This window comes from Somniosus microcephalus, chromosome 10 (genome assembly GCF_052327205.1).
Source record: "Somniosus microcephalus isolate GS21.2 chromosome 10, FLI_Smic_1.0, whole genome shotgun sequence".
In the NCBI taxonomy this organism is placed as follows: domain Eukaryota; kingdom Metazoa; phylum Chordata; class Chondrichthyes; order Squaliformes; family Somniosidae; genus Somniosus; species Somniosus microcephalus.
The window spans coordinates 96,525,623-96,542,870 of NC_140996.1; positions in this window are offsets into that span (position 1 = coordinate 96,525,623).

Sequence of the window (17,248 nt, forward strand, 5' to 3'; positions counted from 1 at the left end):
GGCAAAGTGCTCCATCTAGCAGGAGTGCTGGGAAGTAGCAAAACACACTCAGCGAGGGAAGTAGGGTTCAAATGGCAGTCGTGACTGTGATTTGAATTGGAGCTTTGAGAAAGATGGTCCAACTCACCACTAGGAGTGCTACAGATCTATGCTCAGCTTCAGTTCCAAAACAAATAGCTGTGTTGATGTAAGCCTCTTCAACATTTTAGCACCAAGTAGTGAGTAATTTAAAGAAAAAGGACATATAACACAGGGTGTAAAATATTTGATTTATATAGGACTACTATATATAGTATATTCATATATTCTTACTCATCACAATGTATTTCCATTTCTTTCTTAAATGTGAAAGTCCAGTAATCTGAGTGCAACCATTTTTGTTTCTAAATTTGGGGGTTCGGGAGCCATTTTTTCCCTTTGTTCCATTGGTTCCTTGCAGGAGCCAAGGTGCTGATGTGGGGCGGGGTGGGGGAGGGGGTGTTGAGGTGGGGGGGCACTAAAACTGCTGCATAAAAGGGTGATCTCACTATAGGAGGGGGCATTACATGTTTTTAAACACACAGAAAATAGATTGGTGCACTGTTTTATTCCGATCTCAGGCTTGAGGTAGGTTTAAACCAATTCAGAGATGTGGAGCTAATTTCTATGCCGACCTTGTAGCCTTGTGCCCACTGCCGTAGGTGCTAAACACGGTGGAGAACACCAGAAATTTAGGCAGCAATTACTGCTGCAGAGAGAAGTTGGATTTCCCAGTTTACTCCAAACCGGAGCTACAATGATTAACAGGATTTCTTTTTTTGTTGTTGGCATCAGGCTGTCAAGACCTGCTTGAAGCATTACCAATTCCACCAGCACTGCCTTCCTCTGATCTCTACTTAAATACTCCAGTTATTGTTTGTCCTTACTTGGAACTGAAGTAAAAATAATGGGAATGCAAAAAGCATAGCACAGTTTGCACAATGAGCAGCATTCCCAGTGTCTGTATTTTGTCCATTGGTGCAGAATGCAGATAACTGAATGGGAGCAGAGACTGCATGGAGCCCTCACAGCCCCAGATGGCCAGAAAGCATCTCACGCGCAGGACTAATTACCTGGATATGACTGCAGAACTCTCTGCACTGACCCTGGAAGATGGTTACTAAGTTGTACCATCACATGATAACCCAACTGGAAGGTCAAGGCACTGTGAACACAGCACAGTCCTGACTTTTAATGCTTCAGGCTTTTGGCTCTTGGTGTCCAAGCCATGTAGCAGACATCCAGGCCATTTTCCAAGGGTGCAGGACATCACTGAATGGGCTCATTTAGCCTCCATCAAGCCAAGCCATACCTTACAGAAATAGAAAAGGACACTCAGTCAATGTGGAGAGAGTGTGTGATGTCAATCCAAGCTAGCCAGGAAGCTGTCATGCCTTACATCATGCTGGACATTCAAGGTTTGTTCCAAGGAGATAGTAGGTTAGATGGATGGCTATTGGAGGGCTTAAGCTATCCTCTGACCTTGGCTGTTGACACCAGTTGCTGTGACACCACAATGTACCCCATACCAAAACAAGGGTGCTCATTGTGCACTATTTTGCAATTTTGAAGCAATGATTCAGTTGCCTGGATCAATTAAGCATGCACCTAAGAAAGTGTCCAAGGTTGTAATGTTCCATAATGCTCCATAATATCACAATTGTAAGAAGCATTAGTGTGCAGTCCAAAGGCAGCAGTCTTTGGGGATGAGTAGGGCAAAGGGGGACTTGAAAATGTGACTGATGTGGATCGGGCATTACTGCAAAATTAGCGAACAGTGTCAGCAGATCACTGTTACATTCTTCAGCCAAGCTCCAACATGTTGAAATACAGTGGAGGTAATGATGCCGTTCATTTCTCCTTGTACTTTGAAGTGCTGATAGTGCCTTGCAGCTTGCAGGAAAGGTATGCTTTAATCACTGGAACTGATGGCTATTAGGTGCTTCCCAATAATCAACATTCCTGTAGCATGGTACTGACCTAGTTGTCTTGAGGGTCAATACATGCCAGTCTACCTCACAATGTATGCTAAGGGGAAACAGCAAACTTCTGGTGGAATGTATTCAATATGTCACCCTATGCTCCCCTTCTGCAATGGATGCTTCTAATGGGTTTTTGTCTACCTCTTTCTCCGTGTCTGCATCTTTGTGCATCCCAGCTGTACATGCAGAGCTCTTGGATGAAGAGGGGCTGTTGCCTCTATGTGCAAACAGCCCAGAATGTCCTGCACCTATTGGTGGACTGAAGTACTTTAGAACTCTACCGGACTTTGTCAGTAAAGTTAATTATGCTTTTCGGTGGTCAAATTGTGCAGCTGTGAGGTAAAACCGGCATTAATAGGAACCGTACTTGAAGCAGGTTCAAGTACTATCCTCTGGTTTGCAGAGTAAAGGCCACAGATAGGATGTTACTCATGCTGATGAGTCTCCTGCAAAGAGTTTTGTCTGATTTTAGGTGGACTGACAATTTGACCTCTTAAAACTATTAATAAACTTTACTTACCATGTCAGATAGAGTTACATAGGAAAATAGGAACAGGAATAGGCCATTCAACCCCTTGCTCCTGTTCCGCCATTCAATTAGATCATGGCTGATCTGTACTTTAACTCCATCTACTCAGCTTGGTTCTGTAAACCTTAGTAGCCTCACCTAACAAAAATCTATCAATCTGAGTTTTTAAATTTTCAGTTGACCTAGCCTCAACAGCTTTTTGGAGGAGAGAGTTCCAGATTTCCATTACCCTTTGTGAGAAGAAGTGCTTTCTGACAACACCCCTGAATGGCCGAGCTCTAATTTTAAGGTTATGCCCCCTTGTTCTGGACTCCCCACCAGAGGAAATAGTTTCTCTCTATCTATCCTATCAAATCCTTTAATCATCTTAATCACCTCTATTAGATCACCCCTTAACCTTCGATACTCAAGAGAATTCAAGCCTAGTTTATGCAACCTGTCCTCATAATTTAACCCTTTTAGCACTGGTATAATTCTGGTGAATCAGTGCTACACCTCCTTCAAGGCCAATATATTCTTGCTCAAGGGCGGTGCCCAGAACTGAAGGCAGTTCTCCAGATGGGGTCTAACCAGAGGCCTGTACAGCAGTAGCAAAACTTCCACCCATTTGTATTCCAGTCGTCTTGAGATAAAGACCAATATTCTATTAGCCTTTTAAATTATTTTTTGTACCTATCCACTAGCTTTTAGTGATTTCTGTACTTGGACCCCTGAATCTCTCTGCTCCTCCACACTTCCTAGCTTCTCACCATTTGGAAAATACTCTGGTCTATCTTTCTTAGATCCAAAGTGGATGACCTCACACTTTCCTACATTAAACTCCATCTGCCACAGTTTTGCCCACTCACTTAATCTATCAATGTCCCTTTGCAACTTTCTGCCACATCTACATTATTTACTGTGCCACCTTATCGTTGCCAGCAAACTTAGATATACATCTCTCTATTCCTTCATCCAAGTCATTTATAAATACAGTGAAAATCTGCAGCAGATCCCTGGGGACCATGGGTAGGATTTTCAGTGGGCCGTGGAGGCGGGATGGAGGCATGTGGGGGGTTAAAATCCTGAAATTGGGGGGCACGAACCCACCCCGCCCCCAACCAACCTCCATGCCAGTTTCAAAGGAGGCGGGTACCCGACCCGCACTGGGACCCGCCTCCCCGAGGTGGGAAGGGGATTAGTGCCAATGAACTGCCTGTTAACAGGTAGTTAACAGGCAGTTTTTAGCATAATCCCTATTTTCATTCTTGAAGTGTGGGTTTCCCGACGGCTCCAAACCACGCCAAGTTAGCGAGGTAGGCTGAAGGGCTTGGAGGGGTCGAGATGTCCGGTGTTCAGGTGAGTGATGGGTGCATGAGTGCAGAGGTAAGTGTGTTTGGTGTGTTTAAAGTGTTTAAAGAAGTTTTACTTACCTTTACAGCCTTCCTTCCTTCAGGTCTCGGGAGTTCCTCATCTCACCGGCACAGAAAGCAGAATGGCCGTGATCTGTCAAAAATTGCAGCATTCAGCTTTCTGTTCCGGAGAGATCTCTAAATCATCCTGAGAGGAAGGAATTAACTTTGAGTACAGATTGTCAGTGTTTGACAGCTTCAAACAGCTGTGAAATGCTGATATTTCATCTGTCAAAAGGTCTTGACAGATGAAATATCAATCTGTGAAGTCACCTGTAGATGGGTGGCCCTTAATTGGCCTGCTGAGCCCGCTGGGCAGGCTCAACAAGGTAAATCAAGTCAAAATCATGTGGGTTGGCTACAACTCGATGGAGGCGGGACTACAACCCCGAAAGTTGTAGTCCCGCCTCCTACCCGCCTCCTCAATGAAAATCCAGCCTCTCTAGTCACATCCTGCCTATTTGAGTACATACCCATTATCCCTTCTCTCTGTCTCCTAGCCCATTCCCTATCCAAGCCATTTGGTTGCCTCCAATTCTATGCACTCTCAATTTTGTTAACAGTCTCTTATGTGGAACCTTATCGAATGCCTTCTGGAAGTCCATATAAATAACATCCATAGATACTCCCTTATCTACCATGTTAGTTATCTCCTCAAAATTCAACTAGATCATTAGACATGACTTACCCATTACAAATCCATGCTGATCAACTCATATTTGTCCAAATGCTCACTCACACTGATAACAGAATCTAGCAACTTCCCCACACTGATGTTAAACTAATCAGCCTAGTTATAAAGTAAAGATGATTAGCTGCAAATCAGAGTACCAGACAACTATGATTTATAACATGCAGTTAATCAGAACTCTCCCCACCCCTTCTCCAATATTATCTTGGAATTAAACAAAGTCTTTGTAGGAGTCTCTGCACTCCTAACAAAGAATCTATAACTTACTGGAAGTTAACAAACTGAATTTATTGTCTAAGAACTTTACAAAACAAGAAACTACAGGAGAAGCTCAAAACAGGTCTTTTCTCTTTCAATCCACACGAGGACTGGCTGGCCCCGCCCTCTACCTCTGACGTCATGATGCCATCATGTTTCCCGCCGAAGGGGACGTCACGTGACCCACGTGATGACGTCATCGCGTCAGATCGCGATGTTGTCGATCTAGCTCTGTTTAACCAGAGCCAACTTGAAAGGTAATAACATTGGTTACAGACAATTAATGCTAGAGGTAATAACATTGGTTACAGACAATTATGTAAGTCACTGTAAGAGTCTCTTAGTGGTTTTGCCACATCTTCATATTACCATCGTGAAAATGAACAGTTCAATCTTCTTGTGACCTTTGATAACAGAACTCTATTTTGAGAGGTTTCCCTCAGCTAGGGAGTTACATGAAATACATAAGCCAAACCCTTGTGGAACGTTTTAGTCAGAATATCCTTCAGAAACCAGTAAGAACTATATAATCTGCAGCAAATGGACAGACTTATATCCCAAGTCACAAGCATCTTAATGAACTTCTCTACACCAGCAGAATCTAGACTCATTATTAGGGTAGGTCTTGACTTTGTGCAATAGTGCGAAATGGGCGATAGTGAGTCAGCAGCCCATTTTACACCTCCTCTGGTTTTTATTTTCATTCAAATCAGAAGAGATGTAAAATGGGATGCTGGCTCGCTATCACCCATTTTATACTATCACACAAAGTCAAGATCTACTCCATTGTCTGATTGTTAAACCAGGCAAAGCTCACACAAAACCATGAGTGAATTATTCAAGATAGAATAATGCAGATTTCTGTATGCTCTGAACAATTTTATCTAAACAGTACAAGGATACATATTGGAGCTACTTTTATACCTGGCACCTGTTTATTTTGGATTATGGGAGACTGGCATCCGTGAGGGGGCATTTACACTGCTCCCTTATCCTGGTGGCAGAGTCCTAGACTGAGAGAAAACCATGTCCTTTCTGTTCTCGCACTGGGAGTTAATACTGACAGAACTGTGTTTATTTGAAACATATCTATATAATGGTCACAATACAGACTTACCCAGAGCTGGTCTGGTAAGTGAAGCAGTGTCATTGTGTTGTAAAAATGTGACAAGTCGACAAAATACTCCAGAATCCATTGCAAGTCATGCCATGCATCAGTGCCATGATTTATGTCTGCCCATTGCTGAGAGTCAGTCAGAGAGACAATGCCCTTATAAGTGTAATACATGATGACCACATTATACTGACCAATGTAGCACATGACCACATTATACTGATCAATGTAATACATGATGACCACATTATACTGACCAATGTAACATGTGATGACCACATTATACTGACCTGTGTAACACATGATGGCCACACTATACTGACCAATGTAACATGTGATGACCACATTATACTGACCTATGTAGCACACGATGACCACATTATACTGACCTATGTAACACATGATGGCCACATTATATTGACCTGTGTAACACATGATGGCCACATTATACTAACCAGTGTAACACATGATGGCCACATTATACTAACCAGTGTAACACATGATGGCCACATTATACTAACCAGTGTAACACATGATGGCCACATTATACTAACCAGTGTAACACATGATGGCCACATTAGACTAACCAGTGTAACACATGATGGCCACATTATACTAACCAGTGTAACACATGATGGCCACGTTATACTAACCAGTGTAACACATGATGGCCACATTATACTAACTAGTGTAACACATGATGGCCACATTATACTAACTGGTGTAACACATGATGGCCACATTATACTAACTGGTGTAACACATGATGGCCACATTATACTAACCAGTGTAACACATGATGGCCACATTATACTAACCAGTGTAACACATGATGGCCACATTAAACTAACCAGTGTAACACATGATGGCCACATTATACTAACCAGTGTAACACATGATGGACACATTATACTAACCAGTGTAACACATGATGGCCACATTATACTAACCAGTGTAACACATGATGGCCACATGATACTAACCAGTGTAACACATGATGGCCACATTATACTAACCCGTGTAACACATGATGGCCACATTATACTAACCAGTGTAACACTGGCCACTCCAGCTTCCTCTGAAATTCAGAGCACCCCTATCTATACACAGTCACGTAGAAAACACTTGTTGCGCACAGACAGTAGTGTGCATGAGTTTTGGAGAAAGTCAGAGTGCCCGGCACAACTGAAGTATCGTGAATAACATCGATGAGGAGACTGGACGTACCCTGATGTCTGCAAATAATGACAGCATCAAATCGCCTGGTTTCCTTACCCTCAGAAGCCTTGATGAATCTATCACCTTGGCACCACTTTCCACGCCGCTAATAAGACACATATAATGCAGTTCAGTTAGCATTCTTCCACAGTAACTTATTCACCAGCCTGCTCTCCTTTATTTTATAATGCACTGGAGGATTGGAGTAAACTCTCCACTAAATGGAATAAAAAAACCATCAGTTCCAACGTTAACTTGTAAAAAATAACTTTAATATTCCATCTATGTCTGAATTATGGAGATTTATGTAAAAGCTGAAGACAGTAATGCTGGATCATGTAACAGTCTTTAAGCTCTCCCACCCTTCAGTTATTTTGTATTGTATTTCTGGCTTCATATTTCTTAAATAGCAATATGTTGCACAAAATAACATTTTGAATCTATTATTGAGTACTTTCACAACAATTTTGGATACTGCCACATTTGCTAGCAGCCCTGTGCTTCTGATTATCCAAAACACCTCAAACTATAATTGACAAGTAAATAAAGGAGTTAAGCATGAACAACTGGCTGCTATAGCAACAATCACAGCAATAAATGAGGGAGATGTACCTGGCATGGTTACAACCTGCACGCATGACAATGAAGGACTGAATGATTAATGTGCTCAGTGGAAAAGTGGTTTATTGTGCAAAATGTAATCATCCGCAACCACTAAGTATTCTCACATTCTGAGCATCCTTTATCGCTATTGCTGTCTCTTATACAGGAATACATCTACAGGAATCAATATCCTCATTCACACAAAAAACACTTAAAAAATAATCTGTGACCACACACACAAACATGAACACTTAATAATCTGTAACAAAACACACACATAAAGGATAATCTTGACTTTGTGTGATAGTGCAAAATGGGTGATAGCAAATCAGCAGCCCGTGTTACATCTCTCCCTATTTTTATTTCCATTAACTTCAAAATTACCCCATACTATTCATACTTAATTATATGCTCAAGTGTTTTACACACACAAACAAATCAACACCCAGAGCACCACTCACCAAATTGCTTATTCATCCTGGGATTTTACACACTAACAGTGCAATTACTTACAAGAGCGTTAAAAAAAACAAGCCTGAAGGCTTTGGCCTAGAAATTCAGTAAGGCCCCGCCAGGTCTTTAGCGCCTGAAATTTAGCGCTCGCCCGGATTCCCGTAGCGCCCGCCTGAAATTCAGTTGCGGCGCCCCAAGACGGAGGCGGGCGCTATTGCAGGGTTTGGCCGCCTCGCTTGGGGCGATGAAAGTCAATTGCAGGCGTCCAGCTGCCGCTGCGGCACCCGATGCGGTGCGGCAGGCTGGGGTACTGCAGGCCTCCTCCTTCTCTTAAGGAGGAGCTGCCTGCAGCCGTGAGATCGCCACTGGATTCCCCCGGCAAATGAGCCCGGCACCACGGAGAAGTGCCGGGCTCGCGGGAGTCAGACACCAATGCCGCGGGGGGTGGTGCAGGAGTCCGGGGAGGGAGGTGCGGCCAGGCGGCCGCCGGGAAAGCGGCCGACCGCCCGTCCACCTTTATGCGCCGGCCTCTCGGAGCTGCAAGGCACCGTTTTTCAAACGCTGTTTGCGGCCGCCACGGGCGAGGCGGCCGCAACTGAATTTGGCGGTCGGCACAGAATTGCATTGGAGCCGGGGCGCTGCGCACACCGATGACGTCATCGGTGCCGGCGCAGCGCTACCGGCTAACGCCGATGTTAGGGACCAACTGAATTTCGGGCGCTAAAAAACTTCCGGCGCAAACCACTCTTTAGCCAATAAGTGGGCGCAAACGCGACTGAATTTCTAGGCCTTTGTGTCTTAATGTGAGGAGCATTCGTAATAAGGTGGATGAATTAGCTACGCAAATAGAGGTAAACGAATATGATATGATTAGGATTACGGAAACATGGCTCCAGGGTGGCCAAGGCTGGGAACTCAACATCCAGGGGTATTCAATATTCAGGAAAGATAGGCAAAAAGAAAAAGGAGGTGGGGTAGCATTGCTGGTTAAAGAGGGGATTAACACAATTGTAAGGAAGGATATTAGCTCTGTTGATGTGGAATCTGTATGGGGAGAACTGAGAAATACTAAGGGGCAGAAAACGTTAGTTGGAGTGGTATATAGACCTCCAAACAGTAATGCAGAGGTTGGGGATGGCATTAAAAGGGAAATTAGAGAAGCGTGCAGTAAGGGCACAGCAGTTATCATGGGTGACTTTAATCTACATATAGATTGGGCTAACCAAATTAGTAACAATACTGTGGAGGAGGAATTCCTGGAGTGTATACGGGATGGTTTCCTGGACCAATATGTCGAGGAACCAACTAGAGATCAGGTCATCTTAGACTGGGTATTATGTAATGAGAAAGGATTAATTAGCAATCTTGTTATGCGAGGCCCCTTGGGTCGGAGCAATCATAATATGATAGAATTCTTCATTAAGATGGACATTGAAGTAGTTGACTCAGAGACTAGGGCCTAGAAATTCATTGTAGCCACTTTTGGGGCATTAAAGTTGGGCGGCCGCTAAAGTTTGCGCCCGCCGCCAAATCGAGGCCACTTCTCCGATATTCATTAGCTTCGCCCTAAGAGTTTGCTCGAGGGCTAAAACTGGCGCTGGACGCCTCTCTTTAGGCGCTAAGCCGGAGGTGCTGAGCGAGAGCGCCCAGGCCGGGCGCAGCGCAGGTGCGGCCACTCGTGATTGACAGCAGACACCCTGGCGCCGGCCAGCTCTTAAGGGGGAAGGGTCGACTTTGTCTGCTGCCACGCCCTGGATAGTGGAGCCCTCCAGCTAGGCCTGAACACTGCTGCTGGACCCAAATAGCGCCTGAAGCCATGCAGAGGGCCCGTGAACAAGCGCAGCGCTTCTCAGAGCGTGATCTGAGTGTGCTGGTTGGTGGTGTGGAGAAGAGGCGCCATATTTTGTACCCGGACAATGGCAGGAAGGCGCCGGTCCGCGCCTACCGGAGAGCCTGGAGGCATGTCGCCAGCAAGGTGTCAGCCAACAGCGAGGTCCCCAGGACCGGTGTCCAATGCCGCAAAAAGTTTAATGACCTCACGCGGATTGTCAGGGTGAGTACCCTTTCCAGTGACCTCCTCATCCTTGCATGTGCGCCTCACATTATGGGCAAAGGGACCTGAAAGCCCTAATGGCCAGCCCTCATCCAGCAGCTATGGAACAGGCATGAACATCAATTGCACATTCTGCACTTAACACACTGGCCAAGCTATTCCACCATGGGAGGCAGTGCACACAAGATCAGGGCGACACACTGGCCAGGCTATTCCACCATGGGAGGCAGTGCACACAAGATCAGGGTGACACACTGGCCAGGCTATTCCACCATGGGAGGCAGTGCACACAAGATCAGGGCGACACACTGGCCAGGCTATTCCACCATGGGAGGCAGTGCACACAAGATCAGGGCTACACACTGTACTTAGAGGCCGTCCTTTCTCTTGCAGGCCAAGCTGGCCAATAACAAGAAGAGCCTGACTGCGACCGGGGGAGGCCGACCCCAGATCCAGCCGCTCACCGAGCTGCAACATCGCGTGGAGCGCATCATGGGTGGCCGGGTGATTGGCCCCGTTGCATGTGGAGATGCCGACCCTGTTCTGGGCACCAATGGTAAGGACATCAATGTGTGGACCTCTCTCGTCCCACTTGCGCATCAGATCTACATCCTTTGCCACTGTCCGACCAATGTGCTGAATGCCACCACTCATGCATCCCTCGCTGACGCCCTCTCCTCACTCTAAAGCTACTCTTGTGCCTTCCTGCTTTCAGATGGTGAGGAGGAGGTCCCTGAACATGCCAGTGACAGCCCCTCAGAGGAGGAGGAGGAGCAAGAGGAAGGCGGCCCATCAGGGGAACCCTCAGCCGTGGCAACCCATGCCAATGTAGGGGACACGTCTTCCCTGGAGGGGAGCGTCGCGGAAGTGTCGGAGGGGAGGGGAGCTCATGGGACCTGCGGCCTGCAGAAACGCCGGAGGGGGGTGCCAGCTCGGCGGCCTTCTCCCCAGAGGGGGGAAGGGTCGGAGGGGAGTCCAATTGCTGGGCCCAGCGGCGTCCAGCAACGCAGGAAGGGTCGGCCAGCTCGGCGGCCTTCTCCCCAGAGGGAGAGTCCGGCCTCCAGTCCGGAGATGGTCTTCGCCGAGGAGATGGAACGCCTCGAGGACTTGTCCCCGGACTCGGAGCGCCGGCACACGGAGCTCATGGGGGTAGTGGCACGGTTGCCTGAGGCCATTGAGACCCTCTCTCGGAGTGTCACCGACGTCAGGGCCTCACAGGCCATCAGTTTGGTGGAATTCGGGGCAGAGCAGGCAGCGAGTCGGGTGGCATTCGGGGCAGATCAGGCAGCGAGTCGGGCGGCATTCGGGGCAGCTCAGGCAGCGAGCGGGCAGCTGATCAGTGGTGCCGTGCAATCACTGGGTGTTCTGATGAGGTCACTGAACAGGTCAACACGGGCACTCACTGCTGCCACACTCGCTGTGTCAGCCAGGCATCGCCAGGCACCCGGCGCGCTGCAGCAACACAGCAGTCTGTCCCTCGGCAGATTGGTGCGCATGCTGCAGTGCTGGCCCAGGCGAGTGCCAGTGTCTCAGGTGACCAGCGAGCGCCTGCCATCCGCCAGCTTGCCCCCATTCCTCCAGCCGCCACTGCCACTCCCCCAGTGGAGCTGCCAGGAGCTGCTGCAGCGACTGATGCTGGCCAGCCACAGCTGCAGCATTCAACAGCCGCCCGCTCGACGGCCAGACCTCGACTAGGCCGACCCCCAAGGGCATCTGCCGTCACGACATGTGCCCCTCTGGAGCCTGCCCCCAGCCTTGCAGAAGCCAATGGCCTTACTTTGAGGAGGAGCAGCAGGGCAGGCAGGGGCCACACAAAGATGGCCAAGGCATCGCCCTAGCGGGCCAAAAAGTCGAATGTGTGGCCAGTTGTGTTTGTTTTTTGAGGCCGAGAATTGGATGTTTGTTTTTTGAGGCCGAGAATTGGATGTTTGTTTTTTGAGGCCGAGAATTGGATGTTTGTTTTTTGAAGGCCGAGGATGTGATGTTTGTATTTTACGAAGTCCGAGGATGACGGCCATTTTAGTTGCACTGTTTTGTTAATCCTCTCCAGATTGTGGGAGCGAGTAATGTGTTTGAGTGTTTTTTGGGGGTTTCGTCTGTTTTTGGTTTTCATGTGGGAAGGGCCCTGAGTTTGTACAATAAAGCATTTTATTTATTAACATTGTCCATGTTTGATCTTTGAAGTGTTTGTTGCCTTAACCGGCTGAGGGCTTGCGGAGCGGCTGCAATCATGTTCTTTCATTGGCACAAGCCATTCCCTGACAGGGGGCCTAGAAGTGACGTTCAATAAGCCGCCGACGGGCGGCCCTTAGACCTTCTGCCTCCCTCCTGGGCTGGTACTCCTCGTCCTCCTCCTCCTCATGCTCCTCCTGCTCCTCCTCCTGAGGTGGGGGTCCAACGTGAGGTGGCAGTGCCTGAGTCCTGCGGATAGCCAGGTTGTGCAGCATGCAGCAAACGACGACGAATTGGGAGACTTGCTCCTGCGAATACTGGAGGGCTCCCCCGGAGCGATCGAGACAGCGGAACCGTTGCTTGAGGACGCCGATTGTTTGTTCTATGATGTTCCTAGTCGCTTGATGGCTCTCGTTGTATGCCTCTTCAGCAGGGGTCGTGGACGCGCGGAGCGGGGTCATGAGCCAGGTACACAAAGGATAGCCTTTGTCCCCGATAAGCCATCCTCTTGGGGGAGGCTGTGCCTGGAACATGTCAGCCACAGTTGTCTGTCGCAGGATAAAGGCATCGTGGCTGCTGCCTGGAAAGCGGGCATTGACAGCTAGGATGCGCTGCCTGTGGTCACACACCAGCTGTACATTGAGGGAATGGTAGCCCTTCCGGTTGCGGTAATCCTCGGCATGCTCCAGAGGTGCCCGCAAAGCCACATGCATGCAGTCAATGGCGCCCTGCACCATGGGGAAGCCCGCTATTCTTACAAATCCCACTGCACGCTGCTGCTGCTTGTCCAGGGTCATGGGGAAGGAGATTAATTGATGTCTCCTTCTGAAAAGGGCTTCGGTCACCTGGCAGATGCAGCAATGCACGGCGAACTGGGAGATGTTAGCGATGTCCCCAGCAGCGGATTGGAAGGAGCCGGTGGCATAGAAGTTGAGAGCCACCGTCGCCTTCACTGCCACCGACAGACGTCCTGCGCATCAGCTGTGGCTGCAGATCTCTCTGAAGCAGCTGGCAGATGTCTGCAACCACCTCCCTTCTGAATCGCAGCCTCCTTACACACATCGCGGCAGACATGGTCAGATAGGAGGACTGCTGGCGGTATACCCTGGGTGGGTAAAGCCTCAGTTGGCGGCGCCTGTTGCCCCCTCTGCGTCTAGCCAGGGCTGCCACTCTCTCACGGCGTCTGTAAGCCCTTCTGGCATAAGGCTGAAAGTCAGCATTGGCACCCAATGCAGCCCCCATTATATGCTGGCAAACACTGAGCTCTCAATGAAGGCAAAGATAATTGCTAAGCTCTGGCCTGAGCCAAAAATACCTGTCCTAGTGTTGGTCCAAACCAGTAAGCTCTCCTCCTTGGTCTCTCTCCAAAAAACCGTTGCACAAGAGTGAATGCTGCAAAATGGCTGGCCTTTATAGTGCAGGGTAAGTGCCCTTTAATTAGCGCTCCCCGCGGCCCACCTCGGCTGTGTACCGTTCCACTTCACAGTCGTTAGGGCCGCCCGGCGCACAATGGCCCGGCGTGAGTGAAGTTCCGGTTCGGGGCGCACAAAGGGCGTTGCACTAGTAAATGACGTCATGATCTGCGCGCGCAGCAGGGCGCGCGCTAAGACTTTGCGCCGGCGCTAAATGTGTACTGAAGTTGGGGCGAGGCGCAGATCGCGCTGCGCCCGGGCGCTAAGCGCCTAGCGCTCGAGATCTACTCCTCCTAATGCGCTAACGGCTGGCGCGCCCAACTGAATTTCTAGGCCTAGGGCCCTGAATTTAAATAAAGGAAACTACGATGGTATCAGGCGCGAGTTGGGTAGGATTGATTGGGGAATGTCACTCAAAGGGTTGGTGTGGAGATGCCGGTGTTGGACTGGGGTCGACAAATGTAAGAAATCACACAACACCAGGTTATAGTCCAACAGCTTTATTTGAAATCACAAGCTTTCGGAGCGCTGCTTCTTCGTCAGGTGAAGTGGAGAGATGCATATAGGCACAGCATATATAGTCAGAGAATACTGCCAGATGATTACAGGTAATCTTTCTAACTGCCCTTTATCACATCTCGGCAGAGAGATAATCACAGCAATCAAAGGTGTGAATGGTGTCCAAACAGGTCAGTCAGGAAAACATTACATCAAAGAACAATGAGTCTACAGGACTAGACAGACTAGATGCAGGAAGGATGTTCCCAATGTTCGGGGAGTCCAGAACCAGGGGTCACTTGTGCATGTACCTTTAAGGGAATAACTGGTCTTAGACTGCAGTACCGGCAGTGACCACCCCTGTATAAAAGGCCCTAGCAGGCTTCTGTAGTTTCAGTTTCAAGCTGCCTCTTGTTCAGTAAAGTACCTGTTAAACTGTTCTCCCGAAGTCCGTGTATTATTGAGGCGCGGACTTTACAGTCACAGTCTAAGGATAAGGGGTAAGCCATTTAGGACAGAAATGAGGAGGAATTTCTTCACCCAGAGTGTGGTGAACCTGTGGAATTCTCTACCACAGAAGGCAGTGGAGGCCAATTCATTAAATATATTCAAGAAGGAGTTAGATATATTTCTTAAGGCTAAAGGGATCAAGGGATATGGGGAGAAAGCACGGACAGGGTACTGAATTTGGATGATCAGCCATGATCTCGTTGAATGGCAGAGCAGGCTCGAGGGGCCGAATGGCCTATTCCTGCTCCTATCTTCTATGTATCTATGTATGTGCCAACATACTTAATTATTCAAAATCTGAACAAGAATTACATCAAGTACAAAACTGCACTGGATTGGACTGTACACAGTAACATGAATCACAGGGCAACAATCTAGAAATCTAAAGTTTTGCTTATAGCAGGCATCACAATTTAAATGTGTATAGGAATGTAGGAACAGGAGTAGGCCATTCATCTCCTCAAGCCTGTTCCACGCCATTAAATTATATCATGGCTGATTTGTACCTCAACTCCATTTACCCGCCATTGCTCAATATATGTTGATACCCTTACCCAACAAAAATCTGGCGATCTGAGTCTTGAAAATTTAAATTGACCCATTATCCACAGCCTTTTGGGAGAGCGAGTTCCAAATTTCCACTACCCTTTTTGCATTCTGATTTCACTCCTAAATGGTCTGGCTCTAATTTTAAGGTTATGCCCTCTTATTCTGGAATCACCTACCAGAGGAAATACTTTCAATGGGCACAAAATTCGGATTGGTAGCACCCGTTGTTTGGGTGCTGCAGCTGCCATTTGGGTGCTAAAATGGCTTCCAATGCACGCGTGCGCACACTTATGGGGCTATTCCTGCCGGACGCCATATTGGCGAGGGCATGAGCGCACGCACACTGAACGTCCACTGGAAGTATGCAGAGCAGGCTGGTAATCAGTGTGCAATGATGATTTGACATCAGCGGTGTCATTTTGGAGCTCAACATTCCAGCTAATGCCCTTTCTTAACCTCACACAGCTGAGCACGTGTTCGGCAGCAGGAAGGACCCCCCACCAGTTCTAGTTAAAGGGATCATCAACTACTTACAGGTTAGTTGCTGGTTGATTTCTTCTGCTGTTGGCACAATTCTATAAGTGTTCAGTGCTTTCTATAGTGGTTTCAAGTTGCAAAAGTCTACAGGGAGTGGTGTGACAGGTGCTGAAGGACTTTTTCCTGACTTCAAGGCTTCTGCAGAAACCACCTGCTGCCAGACATGGGTGCAACAGTGGGAATTCCCCTTGGAATACAGCATGGCTTGGAGAATGAACAGAGGCCACACAGAGCAGGACAAGCTGCTGGAAGAGGAAGGGGGAGAAGAGCTCTCAGAAGGAGGCCATATCCGCCCAGGGTTTTCAGGGAGTAATTCTCCTACCTGAACCTCAGCGAGGAATAATGTGTATGATGTCTGCGCTTCAGTAAGGACGTCCTCGCTGAAATCTGCCACCTGCAGCAATCTTGCAGTTTGCCATCCACTGTTGCGGAAGGGTGGTCACTGATGTTCTCTATTCAAAGAAAGCTGATTACATTTCATTCTCTCTTGCCAGAGATAAGCAGGCAGAGTGAGTATGCTGCTTCACTAGGATTGCAGGCTTCCCCATGGTGCAGGGTGCCATTGACTGCACGCACTTCGCTTTGTGGGCTCTGCATGTCAACTCCGCCATATAACGGAATCGAAAGGGATTCCACTCCCTCAACATCCAGCTGGTGTGCGACCATAGACAATGAATCATTGTGGTAAACCACTGTTATACTTGTCTGTGTCTGTATGTGTATTCCACTAGGTACAGGTCTGGACATGCCTCGGCTGACTCCTCCCACTATTCCAGGTATATAAGTGACTACCTCCCAGTCCCTTAGTATTCTGGACGGGTCGACCACTCGAGACAAGACCTTCATTCTTTAGTTAATAAAAGCCTGATTGTTACTCGCTCAGCCTCAGTCTTTTGAGTAATTGATGGCGCATCAATTTTATTAACTAAATTTTTTATAATGGAGAAGATCCTCACACCAGCATGCCTGAACCTGGACAGTCGGGAAGCGGACGCTTCCACCAAGTTTGCTCACTGGCTCACCTGCTTCGAGACATTCCTGACTGCCTCCACTGCGGTCGAAACGGATGCGGACAAACTGTCTGTCCTGATCTCCAAGGTGAACCACCGAGTGTACTCAGTCATCTGGGACGCGACCTCGTACACAGCCGCCCTCCAGCTCCTCAAGACCCAGTACACGCGCCCTGTGAACGAAGTATACGCTAGGCACCTTCTGGGGAGTCGCAAGCAACAACCTGGGGAATCGACTGAGGAATACCTC